The sequence below is a fragment of the Dermacentor variabilis genome, chromosome 9 (genome assembly GCF_050947875.1).
Source record: "Dermacentor variabilis isolate Ectoservices chromosome 9, ASM5094787v1, whole genome shotgun sequence".
Lineage (NCBI taxonomy): Eukaryota > Metazoa > Arthropoda > Arachnida > Ixodida > Ixodidae > Dermacentor > Dermacentor variabilis.
Window position 1 is genome coordinate 54,569,386 of NC_134576.1, and position 21,481 is coordinate 54,590,866.

Sequence of the window (21,481 nt, forward strand, 5' to 3'; positions counted from 1 at the left end):
ATCAACCTCAAGGTGCGCTGCAAATTTGCAGCGCACCTTGAGGTTGATTTCGGCCATCTGGAACCACACATAGGTTTAGATCAATAGCCTGTCAAATTTCTCGAAAGCGGATGATTACGAGTAAACCTCTTTTTTACAGTTATACATTCACCGTACTTCATACCGAAAATGAATGTTTTACGTAATCACTTGCGAGCGAATTTCGAGAATAAAAAAATTGAAGACATTGTGAAATGTATTATTGTACAAGTGGTCTTAGGAGGATATGGCGGTTCCTGTTCGGTTCAATAGCCTGTCTCAGGCAATGATTTCATGCAATCAGTGACGTCAATTCCGGCACAGATGCTTGGCTTCGTGAGAATACCTGGAAGACACACTTATAAAATGCTGCCATTAAATGCTCATCACCCTGGATACCAGCCAATGAAATAAAGTCTGCGCGAGCTGTCTGGGCAAATCGTAATCTGCTAACACGTCAACATTTAACCCACCAAACGGCAATGCAATCCTTTACTGTATTCTTTTTTGTGTGTGTTATTGTACAAAATTCTGCGTATTGTCCGTGCTACAAAAGGCACGTTCATATTGTTTGTAGTCGTGTTTTGTGCTTGTGAATTATCACTCTGATAGTGCGGATTCAGAGGAGGAGGTGGGAACTGTCAAGCTGACGTGACTCAGCATTATCGCAGCCATCCCCGCTGCTTGTGCACATGTCTTCGTGTACTGTGTTTGTGAACCAGAAAAACTCAAATGCGCTCAGCCGCTGTCGAGCAAATGGAAGGAAGACACTCATGCTTGAAATAGTGTACCATGTGTCAATAGGCCTTTGTATTTTGCCTACTTGTACCAAATGATGTTATCTAAACTGTCGAAAGGTATCACGACGCCTCTACTGAGGCTTTGAACACGTTAGTAATATTCCAATGCTATACTACTACACTAGGATTACAACCTGTACCCGTCCCTGTGAAATGGGGAAGCACGCCAGTTAACCTTCTTTTAGAGATGATAACGACGAAAAAAAATGATTCAAAAGAACTTGAGTTTGGTCTTATTGAGGTCTACTGCATATTATATTGACCGCTAATAAAGACGAAAACAGGGGCAGCGAACACAGGGTTCACAGGGTGCATCACATTCTAACGAAAGTGGCATGCCGGTTTGGAGTCCCCTTCATCTTATCAGCCCCTTTTAAGCTGGCGCGGCTTTGCCTTAGGTCCTCCGGTAATCCTAAAAAGATGCAAGGCTGTTGCAAGAAGCATTCCAAGCCGTATGCCAAATGCACTGTAGGGGTTGTGTATGAAATCCCCTTAGCGTGTGGCAAGTCCTACATAGAGCAGACGGGACGGTGCCTGAATTGTCGAGTCAGGGAACATAATATTTGGGGTTTTACGTGCCAAAACCACTTTCTGATTATGAGGCACGCCGTAGTGGAGGACTCCGGAAATTTCGACCACCTGGGGTTCTTTAACGTGCACCTAAATCTAAGTACACGGGTGTTTTCACATTTCGCCCCCATCGAAATGCGGCCGCCGTGGCCGGGATTCGATCCCGTGACGTCGTGCTCAGCAGCCTAACACCTTAGCCACTGAGCAACCACGGCGGGTTGAGTCAGGGAACATGAACCAAAGTTAAATAAAGAGGAATTGGGGCACTTGCCAGCGAACTACAATGCCTGTCCCTGTAGACCACGTTTCAAGGAGATAAAAATGTTGGGAGAAGACAGGACCACACTGCACGCGAACTGAGGGAGGCATATTTATTGAGAAAAAAAAAGCTAGCACTGTGTTAGTGGTACCTCCATTACGTTTGAATCGGAGATAGATATTTTGCCAAGTGGTTGCCCCACTAGGCTGAGGAGTAGCGTTGTGTCTGCGTTCTGCGCATACCATATTTGTCTATATATGGCTACGCGTTGCCGTGAATAAATCAGTGGGAAGTCACCACCCGTGTGGTCGTTTTGCATTCTCTTCCCTTGTCTTCGTCCTTAATAGTGGTCAATACGATATGCGAAAACCAATGACGCACGGGTATACAGCAAGAAATCTCCGCCAACGAAGCGTCTCCTTTACCCCGCGCACGGGTTCCAGAAACTGCGTGATTGCCTTTCACAGCTGACGTAGTCAAAGCTAGTTCCGCGTCGGGCATTTTGACCTGCGCAAATTACTGTACAACACTCGACCCCAAAATGCTTCCGCGCTTAAAGCAGGACACGCGCGCTTCTACCCCATGCAATCTGACCTACGACCTGTCGTAAGCACTCTCAAACATTGAGCATGTTTCGAAGTGGTCGCAACAGTGCCTCCTAGATATTCCACAGGCACGTATATAAGGTTATACGAGACGACGTGTGTGTCCGCGTGTTAAGTCTGCGTTAAGACTGCGTTAAGTCTACTTATGGTTATTTTGCTTGCGTGTGTTGCGACAGACGGTTTTCTTGCAGTCAGCGCACCTAGACGATCTGCATCCTTCTCCGATCGTAGTCCTGTAAGGAATTGATAGAATCATGCATGAAACGAATGAACAAAATACTTCTGCATGAACATGCGGCGAAGGTTTTTGCGGTGGTTACATTCTCGCGCATGGTGACGGCCGCCAGGAGCCCCGAGCGGTGGTCGAGGCGCCGAAGGTGGCCGCGTGCGCAGGCGAGGAGCAAAGGTTAATCGTCTCGGAGCCCCGCGACAGTCCGCAGCCGACCGCCACCACGAACACCGGGCTTCTGGAGTACTGGCCCCTGGCCGCGACCATCGTGGCGCTCGTGGTGGTGATCTTGCTGCAGCTGCTGATCGCCGCTCCTCTTCGGCTGCAGAGGGCGCCTCAAACACAACACGCGGCTGACGTCTGCGAGTCCGAGCAGTGCCGACACTACGCTCAACTGTTCGCCGGGGCCATGAACCTGAGTGCTCCTGCGTGCGACAACTTCTACGCGCGCGTCTGCGGCAAGTACGTGCGTTGGTGATGATGTCCAGAGGACATTCATTTTAGTGAGAACTGGATGAGTGTACTTGAATAGTGCGAACCATTCTTGGTCTCATTTTCTCTCCTCCTGAAAGCTCAGCGGCTCGGCGACGCTAGGCACACGCTTCCACCAATGACAGTGTTGAACACGGTCACGTGACGCGGAGGTCGGTTCTCTTGAACACCACACGAGTTTTGAAAGGCGATGGCTTTTGAGGCGGTGTCAGAGCTGGCTTTACTCGGCGATACATGGATTTCACTCTCCTGCCTCTGAAAACGGTTTCTTTTTCTTCGAACAAAATATTTAATTATCACAAGCCTCACATGAATCAATTCGATCTCTTCAGGTGACTCACCGGAATAGACGGGGATACCTGCAAAATGTCGAGTGAGAGGGGCTAATGTCATCGTTGATTCATTTTTGGTATGTCTTTACGAGCATATATTTAAATAATATTGATAAGTCATTTCTGATCAGAGTGAAGAGACGAAGGTGGGGTTATCGATAAACGACGCTGAAACTCTTAAGTGCAGCTGGGCTGCACGCAGGGTGCCCATGTGCAATTTCTGTCAAAATTAAAAAAGATATGCCAGTGCCACGTAGCGGCACAGAGCGAGGATAATGTTTGCCGTCACTTGGAGCAAATCAGACGTTTAACGCGGTAACGCTAAGAGCCCTATATCGCAGAAAATCGGGCGTCCGGCGTCGTACGTCATTCTGACAAGGAAGATTCTCGAACCGCCCATGCCTCAGCTCTCCAAGTGGCGCAAAGAATTTGCCGAACTAATTGTATTTCTCATGCTAAAATACGTAGAAAAATCGTAAAGTGCGACTTACCCGCAACCGACACTCTCGGATTGCAATTTGAATATAGGAGAAAACATAATTTTGTTACGCGAAAACGCAAACCCCTCTTCCAGCGTTTCTACCAATCCATAGGCTGGCCACGACGTCCGCCATATGCGCTCGACTGCGCACGAATATCTCAGGAGTTCACGGAGGGGCACGTCGCTTTCCTTGAAAAACTTCCAGATGGCGCTCGCCTCCGCCGCATCACGGCCCTCGCAAGAGGCCGCGTTTCTACCGGAAAGCCCGCCTTCGTATATAGCGTTTGCCGCGAGCGTTGCCCCATGAACATTACGGTTGCAAACGCTGCAGTTGCCGGGAAGCGTGAGAAGCAGTCAGAGATCTCTGAATGCTATCGCGTTCTAATTTCAAAGGCGAAGCTCAAGCGTCCTCCATTCTTGTTCTGTATTTTGCCTAATTGCATAATTATTTATTATTAAGTAATGGAATTCTCGAATAGGATAATAAAATAAAGATTGTTAAGCAGAAAACCGTAGGCCATCATGAGAATTTCCCCATCCATCTTTCTGTTGCTGAATGCGTACTGTATAAAAGTTATTTCAACCATTACAGAAGGCCCGCAAAAGCACGCGAAAAGTGCCGGTACTTTTTTTAAAATTTAGCATTTTCTTTTAATGATACCGTATTGCCAACGTTGCTAGCTGGGTTTGGGGAGACTTGTAAAGCAGTCATTGGAACTACTTTTATCTTGCAAGCCTCAGTTGCTTTCTCTCTTTATTTATGTTATAAAATGCACAACACGCGAAAGACCGCTAGACGGAGGCCACGTAATCATGCGTCTTCTTCTTCTGTACGACAAAGGTGGGATGCATCTCACTCGAAGAAGGGCGACAGCAGCGTCCTCGCCGAATCCTGGCGACGGCTGGCCAGGAGAGCAGCATCGCGGCTCAGTATGGTCCCGGGCACCATGGGCAAGCCGGGGCCGGTGCAGAGGGCCTCGCACTTCATATACGTAAGGACCACGGCATGTCACTGAGAGCGTGCTGCTATGACTCTGTTTAAACTGGAAAATTACAGAGAGAGAGAGAGAGCAATCCGAGAATGCCGAGGCGGGCTCTTTGAGAATCCTTCGTTACGCCTTAAGCAGGCGTGTCTGCTGACGATGTCGTCGAGTGTGCTTTTGTAGCCATAGGCGACCTAAGAATTCTGGAAAGGCTAAACCGGCGTAAACATCCATTGTTCCTCGTATGAGCAGCGCGAGGGACGACGAGACACGAGACGCAAAAGTACGCGGGAGTCGATCCTCAAAAACGCGTGCTATGCACATCTGATATCCTCGCCATATGTTGCTTTCTGAGAATACTCGCGCTAGCGTCGAAAGGTGCCGCTGGTTCGTTCACCGGTGAACTTGCGCGTTCACGCTTGCAGCACAAGCACGTTAATACCTAAAATATTCACAACAGGACCAGACGTCATCTCGTGCGAGCTCTCCCTTCTCACTTTTTAGGGACCTGTGTCTGACCGCCTGCCTTCATCAATGGGACTGTTTTCCAGTGCAGGCGCTGCAGCAATGCACGTAGCATATTCTTTTCTGTGAATCAAGCCCGAACGTTAGGATCTTACACCATATGATGCTCCGCAAGCGTTGGATTATTTCTAGAGGAGTCGCCTGGGTGCCTAAGTTGTTTGCGCCGTGTTGTACACGTGCGCTACATGACGAAACCTGACCGGTGTCCGAAGACGTTTGTGAAGCGGCTTTCGACGGCCTCTTTCGGTCCCACCTTCGTATTTCTAAGCGTTCCTCCACTCAGCTGTTCAATTAACACCGCCGGGTTGAAGGCAGCACAGCTCCTAGGATTAAAGTGCTCGATGCTCTTCTGTGAAAACCTTCGGCGAATCATACCATGACAGGTTGCCAGGAAACATTCACCTGCGCAATTCAGTACCGCCGTGTTAACGCCACTTGCAGAGATGCGCATGTAAGCGATGGATAGCTACAATGCTTCAAACTACGAAGATCACGCTAAGCTTGTAGTGAAAGCTCGCGCTTAGATGCCATGTTATAGCCTACGCGAAGAATACGTACATAAGCAAAGAAAGTAAACAAGGACAAACGGCCAGTAAAGTGAAATTGTTCTTCCAGACAAATCTTGTTATCCTGTGATGTAATGGAGAGTTTGACGGATGCCCCACTGGTCGGGATGAGACATTACAAGGAAAGAGGTACACCAACCAAGTAAAACTTATTAAAAGAGATTTTGAACAAGGCTTCCGTATGGAAGCCGAGACGTCTTGTCTTTTATTAAGTTTTGCTTGGTCGGTGAACATCTTTCTTTGTCTTGTCTTGTTATCCTGTATGCAATGAGGTTAGACAAAGAAAATGTGATTGGCGGTAACTCATTATTCACAAATCTGTAGAAGAAAGTATCCAACTTGTATTTGGTGGGGCCTGCAGTGGTTAGGGTGCTGTTCGCGTGTAGTAGTGGTGCAGGTCGAGGCATCTCTCCATTATGCCTCTCTCACTTTCTATAGTAGAGGTTTGGAATTAGTGAAGCATGAACGTCTGAACATAAGAATTCAGCTGCCTTCGTTTTGAACCATCGGGAGAGAGGCAAGGTGACCATTTTAAGTTTTTCCCCAACATATCATAACCCATTCGATATGGGAGTAAACAAACATGTGGCAAAATAAGTGTAAAATGAGGGTCTGTTTTACTGTTCCGAATTGTACGGGAGGAGAGGCTTACTAGACCGCGGTTCATAGCTCCAGAATTGTATTATTCTCTATTTTTGTTACCACCATTGTAGTTCAGCTTTTACCAGCATGTTCTCAGTGTTTGCACTGTATATTTCAGCATATTTTACGAAGTTATGTTCTCAGCAAATGGCGGTCGTTTCGCTTCTATTTTTTATTATTATTCACCGTGACACGTTATGCTATGTAATGTTATGTAGTCCCCCAAGGTAATGCATGTCAAAGGGCTTTTAAGTTACATGAATACAGAAAAAGTGTGCCCTCCTGAACAAGACAAACGAAGGTCGCGAAAACGGGTGATACCTTTTTGTGGGATTCATAGCTGATTTCAAGGGGAGCTAGATACTGCTTAATAGTTGAGAGAATAGTGGAAACCTGACCTTCCGCTTCATCTGAAGAGCAATCAATAACAAATAAACGATCATCAGCATAGCGGGCGGTTTTTAGTACTTTGGTCTGCAAAAGTCTGTCAAATAGGTTTACGTCGAGCTTGGATAAAAACATATTGGTGAGTCTGGGAGCCGTGCAAGAGCATATGCAGATTCTTTTTTTCTCTAGGTAAATCGCGTTGTCGCAGACGATGAAAACTGATATGAGATAAAACCTTAAAAGCTCTAGAAAATGGCCACTGGACATCAGAGCGTCATTCTCAAACCTTATTTTATGACCTATGAAAACCCACAAGAAGGTACCAGCCGGTTGCTCGACCTTCGTCTGTCTTGTTCAGCAGGGCACACTCGCTGGAGCTATGAACCGCGCTCTGGCAAGCCTCTCCTACCGTACAATCCAGCGCATTCCAAGCTGATAAAAAGAGGGTTAGCCAAACTTCGCGTTAAAAATGTCCTGATAAAGTTGTGTCATCATGCTATGCTCGCTAGTTTCGAAAGGCAAAGCAAGCGGCTGTCCAAGGCAGGATATCCGATACTAGTGCAGGTGTAAGTGGCACAGTGTTTGCTGAAAGGTTCTTGGAAGCGCAAATGGCAGGAGAGCGGTGCAGCGGCCGCTGGCAGGAAAACAAGTGCGATTCCGTATATTCACAACGTTTCCCATCAGTTGGTCAAAGGTTGCTGAAAGATCGAACCCGTGAGTCGTTTTCTTTGCTCCTGATAAGCTGGCCAGGCTCTGCACACTTCCTGAACCCTAAGAAGGAAATGCGACCAGTGTGTGAATAAATACACATGAACAAGCATAGCGATTGCACTCGAGCTGTGGTATACAAGTTTCCCTTATCGTGTAACGGTGTCTGCATTGGAGAGACCGGAAGGTGTATCACAGATCGCTTGCACGAGCATAATTACAATGTTAACAACAAAAATTCGTCAAGTGTTCTCCTTGCCATGCATTGCAAGACTTGTGGATGGAAGCCAGTTTTGTTTTTCCAAAATGCGTCGTCATAGGACGCAGTCACAACTAACTGACGCGTGAGCTTGCTGAGGCTTATTATATTACCAAATGCGGTGAGGTGTGCGTGAGTAGACCCTCCTTATGTTTATCAGGCAAGTAACTTGAATTTCTAAGGCGGTCGGCACATGATTAGTGAATTGCACTCGTGTGCTTCGATTGTTTCGATTGCTTTTTGTCACGTGTGCTATGAGCGGCTCATATAATATGCAATAGGGTCATGAAATAAAACCAGTAGGAAATTAGCGCTCATCCCGCCACCTGTACTTTTCCTTCATACTCGAACTTAGTTGCACTAATTGAAGACAAGAATATTATTGTTTACCTGCGGTAGGTAAACAAGAATTGCTCTGAAATCTTTCCTTCATAGATTTATTGTTTTCATTAGGCCGTTTGTCAGCAAGGTGAATGAATTTCAGCTCTGTAGAATATTTGCCACGAAACACAAACTGGCATCAAGCAAGCAGTTAAACTTACAGCGGTAGTTTTTTAGTCGTACTCAAATTATTCCTTGATAATTTTTTGAAGGGTAGGATGCACAAAGGTTGGCATTTACCAGTGTTCTTAAATTTTGGAATGTATGGTTACCTTAACCTGTCCATTCTGCACTCAACCGACTAAATGCAGACGTGCTTGGACATAATCAAAGTGCCGAGGGCGCCGGAGATCAAGGAGGTCCTCGAGAATGGCAACATCACTTGGCCAAAGCGTAGTGAGCATCCGGACTTCCTCGGCGCGCTGTTCTACATGGCGAGACAGGTGTTCATCCCCGTCGCTTTTGATGTCGCGATCCTGGAGACGGACGAAAGAGCGACATCGACATCAAGGACCCAAACACTGTTTTTCGGCCTGCCCACGCGTTTCCTCGGTCACGCTAGGGCGCTGTCAAGGCTTCGACGATCGGGCAGATTCCTCGACCACCTGCGCCTAACCTACCAGACATTCGACTTAGGCGTCAATGAAACTAGGCTGAAAGAACTATCCAGCCACTTCGGATACTTGGGCGACTTCTTTGCACGCTACGAGGGGGCGTCTGACTACCTCACTAGGAGCGCCAACGCGTCCTTCTTTCTCCAGTACACGCCCTCCGTGTCGAAGGTTCGGTGGGATGCCCTGACGAAGCGATACTTCAACGTTTCGCTCGTCGACGACCCAAACAATTTCCGAGGCGGCGTGGTCATCCAGGGCGCCGACGTTTTCTCTGCAGTATTCGAGGTACACGCTAAGCATGGTGAGCACGTGACCGACGACGTAGTCGGAGGCCTCTGCGCGCAAGCGCTCGTCGACTACACGAACTCCGACCTTCTGGCAAGCCTGCTCGGAGGAAGTCGAGAGCTCGCCACCGAATCCGTCTACTATAGGTGTTTCTCGGACGCCTACAGGTTCTACGGCGCCGCCATCGACGCCTACTTCCACCAGCCGCTGAGCCGCGAGGTCGTGGATCTCCGGCGAGTGGCTACGCTTGTCCACCAGACATTCTCCGACACACTCCGCCACGACGAGACAACGCCCGGCGCCGTCGCTTCGGATGCGGCGACCAATGAGTCGGCGCTCTCTGGCAGGCACGTGAACTTCGACATGGCCCTGTCTAGCTTGTACGGTCTCAACAAAAAGGGGTTCGCTGACCCGTACGAGCGCTATCCGCCGGCGACTGACAGCGCCCTGTACAACTGGATGCGGCACGCGGCGTTCGCCTCTGCCGGCGGCAAGTCGCCTACAGGGGTGTCGCTGTGGGACTCTCTGAACGAAGACATTGCACGTGCAGCAGTCAGGTTTCTAAATTTCCGCCTGCGCCTGGCGCACATGGAAGACCCCTTCTATGCGGTCAACGCCAGCGCCGCAGTGCTGATGGCAGGAGTCGGTGCGCGCTTTGCGGCGGCGCTCTTTTACGACTACGTGGCCACCAGCAGCCAGGATGACCCTGCGAAAGTGTACACTGAGAACCAGGAGTGCTTAGCTCCTGGGACCAGTGGGGGGACGTCGGACCTGGAGATTCAGGGTGCCGTGGCCTCCATCGAGGTTGCTTGGGCGGCAATGAAATCTGCGGGCTCGGCGAGATCTTCCTCCGGAACGTCCATCGGCCCTGGGGACGCCAGTGCCGGATTCCTCGCCGTTGAACCGCTCTTCTTCTCCTTCTTCTGCTATCTGCTCTGCGGGGAGCCGGATGGCGAAAGCCTGTGCAATGTGCCGCTCCGTCACAGCAGTGTCTTTGCGCGCGTGTTTGGGTGTGGGAAAGCCTCGTTCATGAACCCGGAGAAAAAATGCCGCATGGGCGTGTAGCGATCGATGCGAGTTGTCTGTGACTGTGTTCGCGAGATGCTCGACTTAGGAGGCGCGCAAGTCTAGCGTTTGCAAGCTTACCTTCGAGCCTAAATATTAAGGTGCTCGGAAGTCGTTTTGGAGCTAACTGGGCTAATATATGTAGTGATTAAAAACAGGAAAAAGGGACCACCTATTAAAATGCTGCTTTGAAGAGGTGAGACGTTTCGGCTTTCACAAGGAAACTGCAAGCTTTTCGACAACACCATTTTGGTCGGCGTTCTGTTTACCGTGTTCCCAACATGAATCTATACCACCCGGTTAGACGAGATGTCGGCCAGTTACTGATTTCATACGCAGCCAAGATTATCCTTTGGTAACGCTCAGTCGGAGGGCTTCGACTCCAGTGCGAGCAACGCTACTAAGGACAATGAAAGAACGAAGAACAGTAGGGCTTCAGTTGGTATTTGCGTGCGTCCTTCACTCTTGTGTGTATGCTGGTTGCGTTGGAGGCGAGTCTCTAACTAATCCGAATGGCGAACGCTGGGAATCTCTGGTATACGAATGTGGCTCCGAATATTCTGGTCTGAGTGGATGCAATGCTTAGTAATCTCTCATGCAATTCCAATTTAGCAAGTAGTAGACGGTGGTAAATTTTATAAGGCTGCATCTCATGAGACGACGCAGTGAGGCGCCTTATTTTAACGTTGATCACATATTTTTAACGCGCTCCGTAGTTGATGTGCTCTAGCGCTTTTCAACTGGCTCACTGTCCAATTCGGCTCCCGACGATAAGCGCTTGAGCGCCCTGAGCGGCGTCTGCTGTCTCCAAGGCAAACTTAAGCGGAGATTTAGGTCCCAGAAAAAAGTGTTGAAGGACTCGACTAATGGTAAGCGGCACAATTTTTTAAAGCTTTTTTTTTGCCAACTTCGCCGCTTTTAAGTAACGGTGGGTGCTGCGGTGTGGCTGTTCTGCAGCCGAATGAGTCAACCAATCACAGCGGAGGACGCGTGCGCCCGACGGCATCGTCGCTGGGTTCCTTTCACCACCACTAGGTTGCGCTCTCCTCCGCGCATCCTAGGGTGCCTCGACGCCACGCTTCTGCGTACAGGGTTGTGACACCTTCGGCTGCGCCCCCATATTGTGTCGCAACACTTTCCTGCCCTTTATAAGCTCTATGACATCCAACGCGACGTTCTTCAGAGGGTGTTAAACCGATTAGATAGCAGACCATTTTCAGAGATTAATGCTATCTTCGGCTGGTCGTTTCTGAGCGCTCTGGAGCGCTCTCGCGAGCGGCGTTGTCTTCGGCTGGTTGAAAGAGGGTGCGCGCCCTGCGTTCGGCTGGTTCTTCTCGATTGCTCTCCTCCATCTTGGAGCGCTCTGAGGCGCTCCGAGCCTGTCGTCGGAGCAGTCATCGAGATTGAAACGTCATCGCAGCGCCGCGTCGCTGCTGTTGGCGACGGCCCACCGTAACCTTGGCAACCTAGGCCACTGCATGCTGGCATCTCGACGAACGCTCGTCCCGCCGGCACGTCCACCGGTTTTTCCGGCAGCACCGGGAGCTTTGGATAGGCGAATCATCGAACGTTGGCAGTAGTCACGTGGTTTCGCATCTGCAATTTCCTCCTCCGAGAGCGAGTCGCACGTTCGCCTTGCGCGCTTGTCCTCTACCTTGGAGCTCGGGAAACGCCCGATCTACCCGACTCTGCTTCGGGGCATACAAGCGACCAGTTGAAGATACCATAAGATTCTCGGAACATGGCCCCACGCGTTGCAGGCTTACAAAGCCACGCGGGCACTGGAGTGGATTGGATTGGAGCCAACTTTATTTGTGCCTGCAGGCACAAATAAAGGCACCGCTACTTTCCATGAAATCGACTGGCTTCAGTGACCGATTATAGGCATAAAGTGGCAGACAACCGCACATATTCGCACTGATAGTGCCTCTTTCCGTCCCTCTCCTTTCTTTATTTTATTCCCTTAAACTCCTTCCCCCGTATGGTAGCAAACCGGACCTGCGTCTGGTTGAACTCCTTACCTCTCCTTCACCGTGCTTTCCTTCTTCCTTTTCTTCCTTCTCTTCCTAAGGCGCGCTATGACGGCTGCAGGAGTTTAGGTTCTGCACTCGCTGCCTTTGTAAAAAATTATTTTCGAAGGTTGTGCGATTACGTGCATTTCAATATTCACACCTCGCCTTTCAAACGAAGCTGGAACGCTTACAGTAATGCAATGCTAGAATAAGTTTCGAGTCCAGCAGATAACTAACTGTTCTTGGCGTGCTTTCGCTTACGACAAAAAATTTGTTTCAAAGACAAGGCTGACGCATATGCACTGTAGGTTTTCGAGGCTGTCCTTCAAGAAGGCTGACGCAACTTCTCACCGTAATACTATAGCTGTGTAATGCCTTGACAGTACAAAGCACAAAACTACGTGAATGCGGCAGCGCTACCGTTAAATGAAGGTACTGTAGTCATTGAGACACGAGTAGTGTTTGTCAACGGTAAGAATGACGAGTACGTGGTTATAAATAGTCCTGCAAGGTGCAAGACTTTGCCGCTCGCAACATGCACTGCGAGCGGCAAAGCTAGCTCGAGGTCGCGGTTTCGATCACGGCCGCGGCTGTCAAAATTTAAAGAGGGCAAAGTGCAAAAATGCACGCGTACTTAGGTTTAGGGGCACGTGAAAACAACCCAGGCGGTCATAATTATTTCGAAGTCCTTCACTACGCCTAATAATCAGATCATGGTTTTGACAAGTAAAACCACACAAATTAATTTTCAAATAAGAGAAAAGCAATAGCAAGGCACAATATACACCTTTGAAACAATTGTCAATGAACACTGTCGTTGCAGCCATCTAGTTTAACGTATAGGCCCATGCGGTCGACTTACCGTAAATTTTCTGCCTGGAGTATTCTATTTCCAGCCTGTATAAGCATGGTGCCCGAATGTTTTCCTGGAGAAGACATTTGCCTTAATCACGTTGTGTTATACAATGACCCATAGACGAGCGCAGCAGTTGAAGAAAAGCGTAGTGACACATCTCGCCTAAAGAAACGGAAGGTTTATTGGTAGAATATATTGCTGTCACTTGATAAAAACCAGAGGAAGACAGCCTGGAAACCGCGATTTAGTTCAAGGTAGCTCACCAACAGCTTCACCTGCATAGAGCCACAGGAGGCCATGCACATAAACGTGAGAGTTTTGACAAAGCAAAGTTCAAGTTAGATTATTCTTATAAACATGAAAACATATCAGCCCAAGCTTGGAGCCTCACTGGTTTTACTTCCACATTCCATACCGCCCATTACATATTTGGCTGGTACAATCAGTGCAAGAATAAATGCCGAGCCGCAACAAGACAATACTCCCCAAGGACATTTTCCTAACATTTCAATGCTCGGCGCATGCGATCCTAGTAAATGATACATTGGTATTGAGCTGGCTTCTCATCACCTTGATAAAATGACTTAGACGGCAAACGCCTACTGCGCCGGAAAATTTCATCTGAAGACTGTTTCACGCGAAGACCCATCTTTGAGCATCGGAGCTTAGATGAACGAACTTTTTGTCGACTTTCTTTTGCGTTCTGGGTCGCGTGCAAATCTGAGACATAGGTGAAATTTTTTTCAGTTGAGCTGGTGCACAAAGGTGTACAGGAAACGGGCATGACGGAGTATTTCTGGCGATAAAAGTGTCACGCGGCCTTTTAACCGGCATCGCCAGCCCGAAAAGTCAACTTAGCGAACACGTGCCAGCATTGCGGGAATTACACCAGGAAACGCGGCCGTGCCACGCTGACATATGTACAAACATCTGCGTCCACGTCAACAGCTCCGTCGCACTGTGAGTGAGTTGTGGCGCAGCCTTGATCAACAGGTGTCGCCTCCCTGAATGACGCGAAGCGGCGCTCACGTCGAGGCACCCTACGCGTCCGCGGTAGTGGAGGCGGAAAATAAAAAAAAAAGGACCAGGAGAATGCCAGGACGCCCCTTAATTGGTACGAAGCAGAGAGTGTCATACAATACAACAGAAAACTCTCGCGCTGCGACCGTTCAGCTACCAGGGGAAGCTGCACGGATTTGTATGCTCTTCGCACTTGTGGATTTAAGCGTTCTGGTGGCTTTGTTTATTGCACTTTATCTGTCTTCATTGCCCTTAAATTTCGAACCGATCTATACTTTAACAGCATAGCTCCATATGTCTAGCCGAATAGTGCGTCCTCCGTCCGTCTGTCGGTCGCTTGCACACTGAAAACACCTTGAGCGCAACCTCATGCGCATGCGCAAAAAAGAAGAGAAAGAGAGATGCGCGGTTAGCCACCACCACCTATAGTATATAGCACAAAGCTTGTTTACTCCGATCCATGACGTCACGCTACTTGGCCTGAAATCTGCATTGACAAGGCTGGCGTGACGTCAAAACGTCAAAATTACTGTTACCTACTTGGGATAATAATAATAATAATATTTGGGGTTTTACGTGCCAAAACCACTTTCTGATTATGAGGCACGCCGTAGTGGAGGACTCCGGAAATTTTGACCACCTGGGGTTCTTTAACGTGCACCTAAATCTAAGCACACGGGTGTTTTCGCATTTCGCCCCCATCGAAATTACATGTGGCTATTTTTTGCTAATATTCATGAATCGGAAACGACACTTCATACGCAGGCTCACATAGTTCATGATCCAATCAGAACCAGAATGCTTCGCTTTGCGTAGATGTCAACTGCAGTTTAGTGTGCCTGTTTTAAGAATGAAATTCTTTTAGCTCCTGTCGTCGGCGACCTTCAAGTGACATTGAACCAAAGCCACAGCCGTTATTCGGGCACTCAAACGAGAACATCCGAGCAAGTTGCGAGAACAAACCGGGATCATCCAAGCAACCATTCGAAACTTAAGGAAATGCGGTTTCTGGCTGCCAACCCTTTGTGCATGACCGCATGGCGTACGCTAGTTACTGCCTAGTTACAAAAAATATTGCTTCAGAGTTCTTCCTAATGTTTGTTCACATTATCACTCAATCTGTAACTTCTCGTTCACCGAATTTATCATTTCCAATAGCGATGTTCAAAAGCCAGATACCGGGCACCGTAAGCTTCATTGTAATTTTTTGGCGCATAGACGGAGTTGCCTGTGCTCTTTTTAATGCCAATGGTCCGTGAGTTCCGCGGCGCGGTTGTTGCGTCGCCCCGAGAGAGGACGCCCTGAAACCCCTGAAGGTGTAGCCACGCTGCGTGGCTGCTCCTTCAAGGGCTTTTCTTCTAGCTGGGCAGCGTCCCTATGAACCAGTACACAGTATGGCGTGGTGCGGTGTGGTTCGGTGCGGTGTGGTGCGGTGTGGTGCGGTATGGTGGGGTGGGGTGCGCCATTGCGGACATGCACTACACCCGTTTGAAAATGTGGCTAGTGTCATCTCTAACCAATCTGCTTTGCCGGTTGCCATTTCACGCTTACATCTACTCTGGATTACGAGACAGCCAGTTTTTACAGATCGCCTATCGAAGCACGCAACAGAATTGCAATGCAAGGAGTTGACTGGCATTGAAGGACGGACCACTAATAAAGTTGAATGTTTCTGTCTCCTGTGAATGAAATGCGGAATTTCTTAGCCTTTTATGCTTGCATCCATCATGAACTATAGCGTCTTTATCTGTATCAAATATATTTATGAATACAGTGTGCATCTCCGAAAGCAGCACCTAAACACTTCCTCTTTACTTGACCAAGTGATGTACCATGCCAACCTATACGGTAGAAGCATCATCATCATCATCATCAGCCTGGCTACGCCCACTGCAGGGCAAAGGCATCTCCCATATTTCTCCAACTACCCCGGTCATGTGCTAATTGTCGCCATGTTGTCCCTGCAACCTTCTTAATCTCATCTGCCCACCTAACTTTCTGTCGCCCCCTGCTACGTTTCCCTTCTCTTGGAATCCACTCCGTAACCCTTAATGACCATCGGTTATCTTCCCTCCTCATTACACGTCCTGCCCATGCCCATTTCTTTTTTTTTTGTTTCAACCAAGGTGTCAATAACTTGCATTTGTTCCCTCACCCAATCTGCACTTTTCTTATCCCTTAACGTCACACCCATCATTCTTCTTTCCATAGCTCGTGGCGCCCGTCCTCTCAAAAATTAACCACTACTAAAATAGTGAGTTTGCGGTGAGGAAGCTGTATAGACCTCCATCAAGTTCGGTTTCACAGTTCGTTGTAAGCGCTTTCTTTTAAGAAATTGCGAAATACAACAACCATCCATTCGGGGACCTCGATAAGGTTTTTCTCACGTAAAGGCCCAGCTTACCTTATAACGTGCTGCATTTCAGCTTTTGAAGTAATAAAGAAACTCGTCAAATTTCAAGATCATGAAATTCGTAAGATTCATGACATTCACGAGAATTAATGAAACCTGGAAATTTTTCTGCGGCCTTAATGGTTTGAAATAAAACAGGCAGGGGAATGGAATGGTTCTTGCCCCTTTGCTGCAGCAATACGTGCGAGCAGGGGTTAAGCGTCCACATTTTTAATCGCATAGAGGGAAGCGTTGTTAAAGGTTAACAACCTAAAAGCTATCGTAACTGAGTTGAGCTTAATCGAAGATATTCAAGTCTTGCTTGCAGTATAGGAATAGCCTGCCGACTGCAAGAGGCTTTGAGCCTGTGCCCAACATTTCCCTCTCACCCGCCTTAGGAGTGAGTTCACAGGGTCTTCTGAAGTATTTGCCTAATAAATTGGGAACGGTTCCTTACCAATGTTCCGGTTCGGGTTTAGTTCCATGATGGCGGAAAATAACGGTTCGGTTCAGTTCGGTTGGACACCCTGATCAGAACACCGCAAAACAGATATGAAATACGTTTTCGAGCACTTCTTGAGATCCACTAAACGCTTGGCCGCACCGTGCAGCTCAGCGCAACCTTGTTAGATTGGCCCAGTGCAATGCTTGAGCAACTAATTGTGAGCTGAGCTACATCAGCCTTTTGACACAGTGCCGTTATCGTGACTTCCATTCATTCATCGCTTGGATGGCGCAAACTGGCGTCATCGTTCGTTACCTCTATATAACTTTCTAAAACTCTCTCTATAACTAAATGCCCGTCAAGTCAACAATGCTTTGTATCAAACGCAACTGCATTAAAAGATAGTTGCGTTTGCTCCCAAATAGTTATTTACATGCGTGCAAACGCAGATAACCCTAATTCGTTAGAACTTGGAAGGAGCGCCCATTTCGTAATTTCATGGCACGTATATGACGCCTGAGAGCGCCCGCGTGCCATGCCCTTTAGAAGGATGTCAATATATTCTATATGAATCACATCGTGTATAACTGCACTTTCAGTGCTCAATAGAACGGCGCGGCAGCTAAACAGCACCGCTCGCTCTCTGCGTAGCAGACGACACTCCTCTGTCAATAAAGTTGTGACTGCAGCGCCGCTAGTTCCAGCGACCACCGCGCGGGACAGGTTTTCTGGCGGAGCTGTAAAATTGAGTTGGTTCTAGTAACGTCGCCCGAGGGAGCTAACCTTGCGCGTAGTAGCGCAGGCGTCCTAGCGTAGAAGCACGTGGTGGCCGACATCGCATGTGCAGTGGAGAAGGAGAAGAGTGCACGTCGGCAGAGGCAAACGGAACTGAGAAGAGGAGCAGGGAAGAGCGCGTTGGCTTGGTCGGACGTCAACACTCGGACGGCGAGCAACTGCGGCAGGGACCCGGTCGAGCGCCAACGCCCGAGGGGCCCTCGACGTGACACGTCGCCCGCTCACGTCAGCCAGCAGACGCACAACAGTCTGCGAGACCTCGCCTGCCGTCTATTCTCGAACAAGCCTTCGAGTGACGCCGCCACGTGGGCTTCGCGGAGCGCAAAATAGTGAGCGTGCTGCCCTCGTACAAACGCTGTGTGGGGACGCATCGTATTCCTTTCGCATGGCCAATGCTTTGTGTTCTTGTGATTGTCTTTCAATATACGTTTGTGTGCCGTGCTTGTCGCCGTTGCTTCCTTGCTGCCGCCTGAGCGTTCGCTGACTCCCACCACTAAGCGTGCTCTCCGAACTAAATTATAACAGTGGTGTCCACGACGGAGACTTTCGCTCTGCTTTAAATAGGAGGTCGAAGCTGCGCGGTCAGCGATTGTAGCTGAGGGGCTGCACAGAAGATGGTAATGGAGATCGGGACGGTTCGTCAAAGCCGTTTAGAAGCTTGGTTTGAAGGCGCGGAGCCTAAAGCATGGACAGTTGAAAAGCAAGAAAAACACGTGAAAGAAAAAAGCGCGAGCACGCGAAGTTCAACGCAAGGCGCTTGATGCCCAACGGAAAGCGCGTCACATTGAAACACGAAGGCTCGTATCGGAACGTTATGCATGTGATCGGCTGCAACGTGCAGGCTCGAGTTAGAGCTTGTTTCCTTGAACCGTGAGATGCGTTGGAAAGAAATTCTCGCGAGATTAGTTTCCGGGGCTGAAACCAGATGTCTGTGGTGATGGCGCGATGTGTAGTGCGAGACGCACTTGGAGAACACGCAACTTGTTCTCGCACGCGTTCACATGGAACATATGAGAACGAGGAAGGACTTTGAGTGGCCCGTGGTGTTCATGAATGAGAACAAGTCTTTTGGCTAGCTTTCCCGCGAAGGAGGAAATTATTTAGGTTAAAGGCAAAGATAACGTATGCCCCTTAACTATAAATCGCAAGATGCGACATACGGGCGGGAAGCTTCATTGTTGGGATGAAGATACCTAATTTTCTAAAGGTGATTTTTACCTTTTTTGGGCCTGACAGCGCAACGGTCACAAATTGTTCTGGTCGGCTTGATCACTAGACTACTTCAACACAAAGTAATTGCGATAACCCGTGCTGTACTTAGCCCGATTCCGTTTCTGATAGCGCGTCACCACTAGTGCATGACTCGTCATAAACCGTGACGATAGCCAACGGCACCCCTGTATATGTTCTCATGTATTTCACCAAATAAACCAGTTTTGCAGCAGTAGTTGATTTCGCCCGCATAACACACAGCGGTGGCTACATGGTCAAACCCGCGCTTCGGCACGGAATGGCAGCGACACGAGGCCTGTTCACGGCTTCACCGGCGAATTCTAAACCTCACCGGTGACCCGCCGTGATTCATTATTTATTTATTTATTTACAGCATACTGCAGGCCGTGTGGCCCAAGCAGGAGGGACATGGTAACAAATAAAAGTACATGTATAAAAGGCAGAATTGCAAAAAATATAAAATTCAAGAAATGAAACAATACAACACGAAACAGCAATGTTAGTTAGGAAATACTAATAATATGAGTTTGAATTGATTCAGGTGAGTTCAGATGATGGAAAGGGATGAGGTTCCATTCTTCTATGGTTCGAGGAAAGAATGAAAATTCAAAGAGGTTTGTCCTGGCAACGTAGGGGGAGAGAGCGAGGGGGTGGGAATGACGGGTTTGCCTGGATGCGGAAAGTGTTATGTATGGACTAGGATCTAAAGAAAGTTTACGGTTTATCAAGGAGTAGAGGAACTGCAGGCGTATTATTTTTCGCCTCGTTTGAAGGGTGTGAAAGCCATTTGTCCGCAGTAATTCAGAAACAGACTCTTCTCGGCCGTATTAGTGGCTTTGGTGTTAATGTATGAAGTCCGAGATCGCGGGGTCAAATTCCGACCTTGTCGGCCGCATCGAGATGGGGGGTGAAGTGCGAAAACGCCCATTTACCGTCAGGCACGTACGCCGGATTTTTTTTCGGGGGGGGGGGGATCAACCCAAGGTAACTTTTTATGCGAATGAGGGGGAGGGTGCTTTTAGTAGTACAAATGTGAATAATCCCACGATTCGCCATAAATACCAGTAAACCCGCAAAAGAGAATTGAAATAACGCGCATCTCACAGGTACGCCTGTGAGATACGCCTCTTCTTTACATGGCAAACAGCGAACCACATCAAATGGACTCGCGCATGAAAGATGGACAGGAAGAACCTTGCCAAGAACAAGTTAACAAGCGAAAGCGGAAAATAAAGATTTCTAGTAGCGTTTTTTGAATTAGCTCTCGAAAAATTACAGAGAAATGAATTTTTTGCAATAATCACAGTTCTTTTGGATCCCTCGTTTACTGCTCTACCAAGTGCAAAAACCGACTCGTGTTGCTATTTGGGAAGTTACGTAACGATGCGTGGTCACGAGTCCCGTAAAACCGCGTAGAGAGCAGGACGCTGCGGTTCTAGACATACTGCGCCCACAACGGAAGGTTAGAAAAACACCCCCATTAACACAACAGGGAAGTGGCTACGTCAGGCGGCTCGATTGATAGCTGTAGAAGCGTCATTCAAAACACACGGAATTATTCTCCACATCCGGCGGCGTTTTTCCTGCTTTCTTTTTAAATAAAAAGGTGTTGATTAATAAATATTTTTACAAACAGTTTTCGCTTTTCCTCTCTGTTTGGCTGTCACCTTGGCTTTCTCCCTTATTAGATTGCTTAATTTCTCATCTCCTTGCGACTCTTGTTTCCAGTTGCCAATTTTGCTCGAAAAGTGCTGTACAATTAGGGAAAAACCAGACGAGGTAACGGGTGACAGTAATATTGCTTATGGTTTGAACTGTGATTGCAATGTCTGAAGTTGGACACTGTTTCACAATATTTTATTTTCCACCTTATCTAACAGATATCGCGGGTATATATATATATATATATATATATATATATATATATATATATATATATATATATATATATGATGCCAGCGTCGCGGCGAGCCGTCACTCGAGGAAATAATGCAGCAAAAGGAAAAGTTAAACGCAATTGTTTTCTCCAGCCACAACTCGTTCCACACGCATACAGACCAGCTGACTATGAAGCGAATCACTTTCCTGGCCCCTGGATCAGTCTAAACAAAGAAGGTTGAACTAACGAAGCAACATCGTTGCGCGTGATAGTTGAATAGATGGTGAAATAAAAATTGTGTTGGGCATTATAAATAATATACTATAATTAAAACAATAAACTACGCCCTGCCTGCTGCAATAGATGGTGACAACTGAATTGATCTTGAGTTAATCGCGCGTGCACCGAATCGGTGAGAAAATGGCCTCCACACCCCAGAAGATGCCGATAACTACCGCCATCCAGAAGGAGTGACAAAATTGACAACTATTCTACTCTGTGAAGATGAAATGGCAGCGAAAGCTGACAGTCAAAGCTCTCAAACGAAAAGCAAAGTGTTTCACATCCGCTGCGGGTCGGCCTGAGGATAGCGCAATATCGGGCCGACCTGTGGCAAAGGTGAAGCAGGCGTTAAGCACTGCCCATACG

At 48.1% G+C, this 21,481-nt stretch overlaps 1 protein-coding gene across 1 annotated transcript in view; it reads left to right on the forward strand.

Moving 5' to 3' along the window:
* Window positions 1-17,996: 17,996 nt before the first annotated feature.
* The window catches only part of LOC142558009 (regucalcin-like), an 84,734-nt gene continuing 81,249 nt past the window's right edge, over window positions 17,997-21,481 (forward strand). The window contains exon 1 of the mRNA XM_075670177.1: window positions 17,997-18,050. The gene's annotated coding sequence lies outside the window, so the exon portion shown is untranslated. The remainder of the gene's footprint in view (window positions 18,051-21,481) is intronic.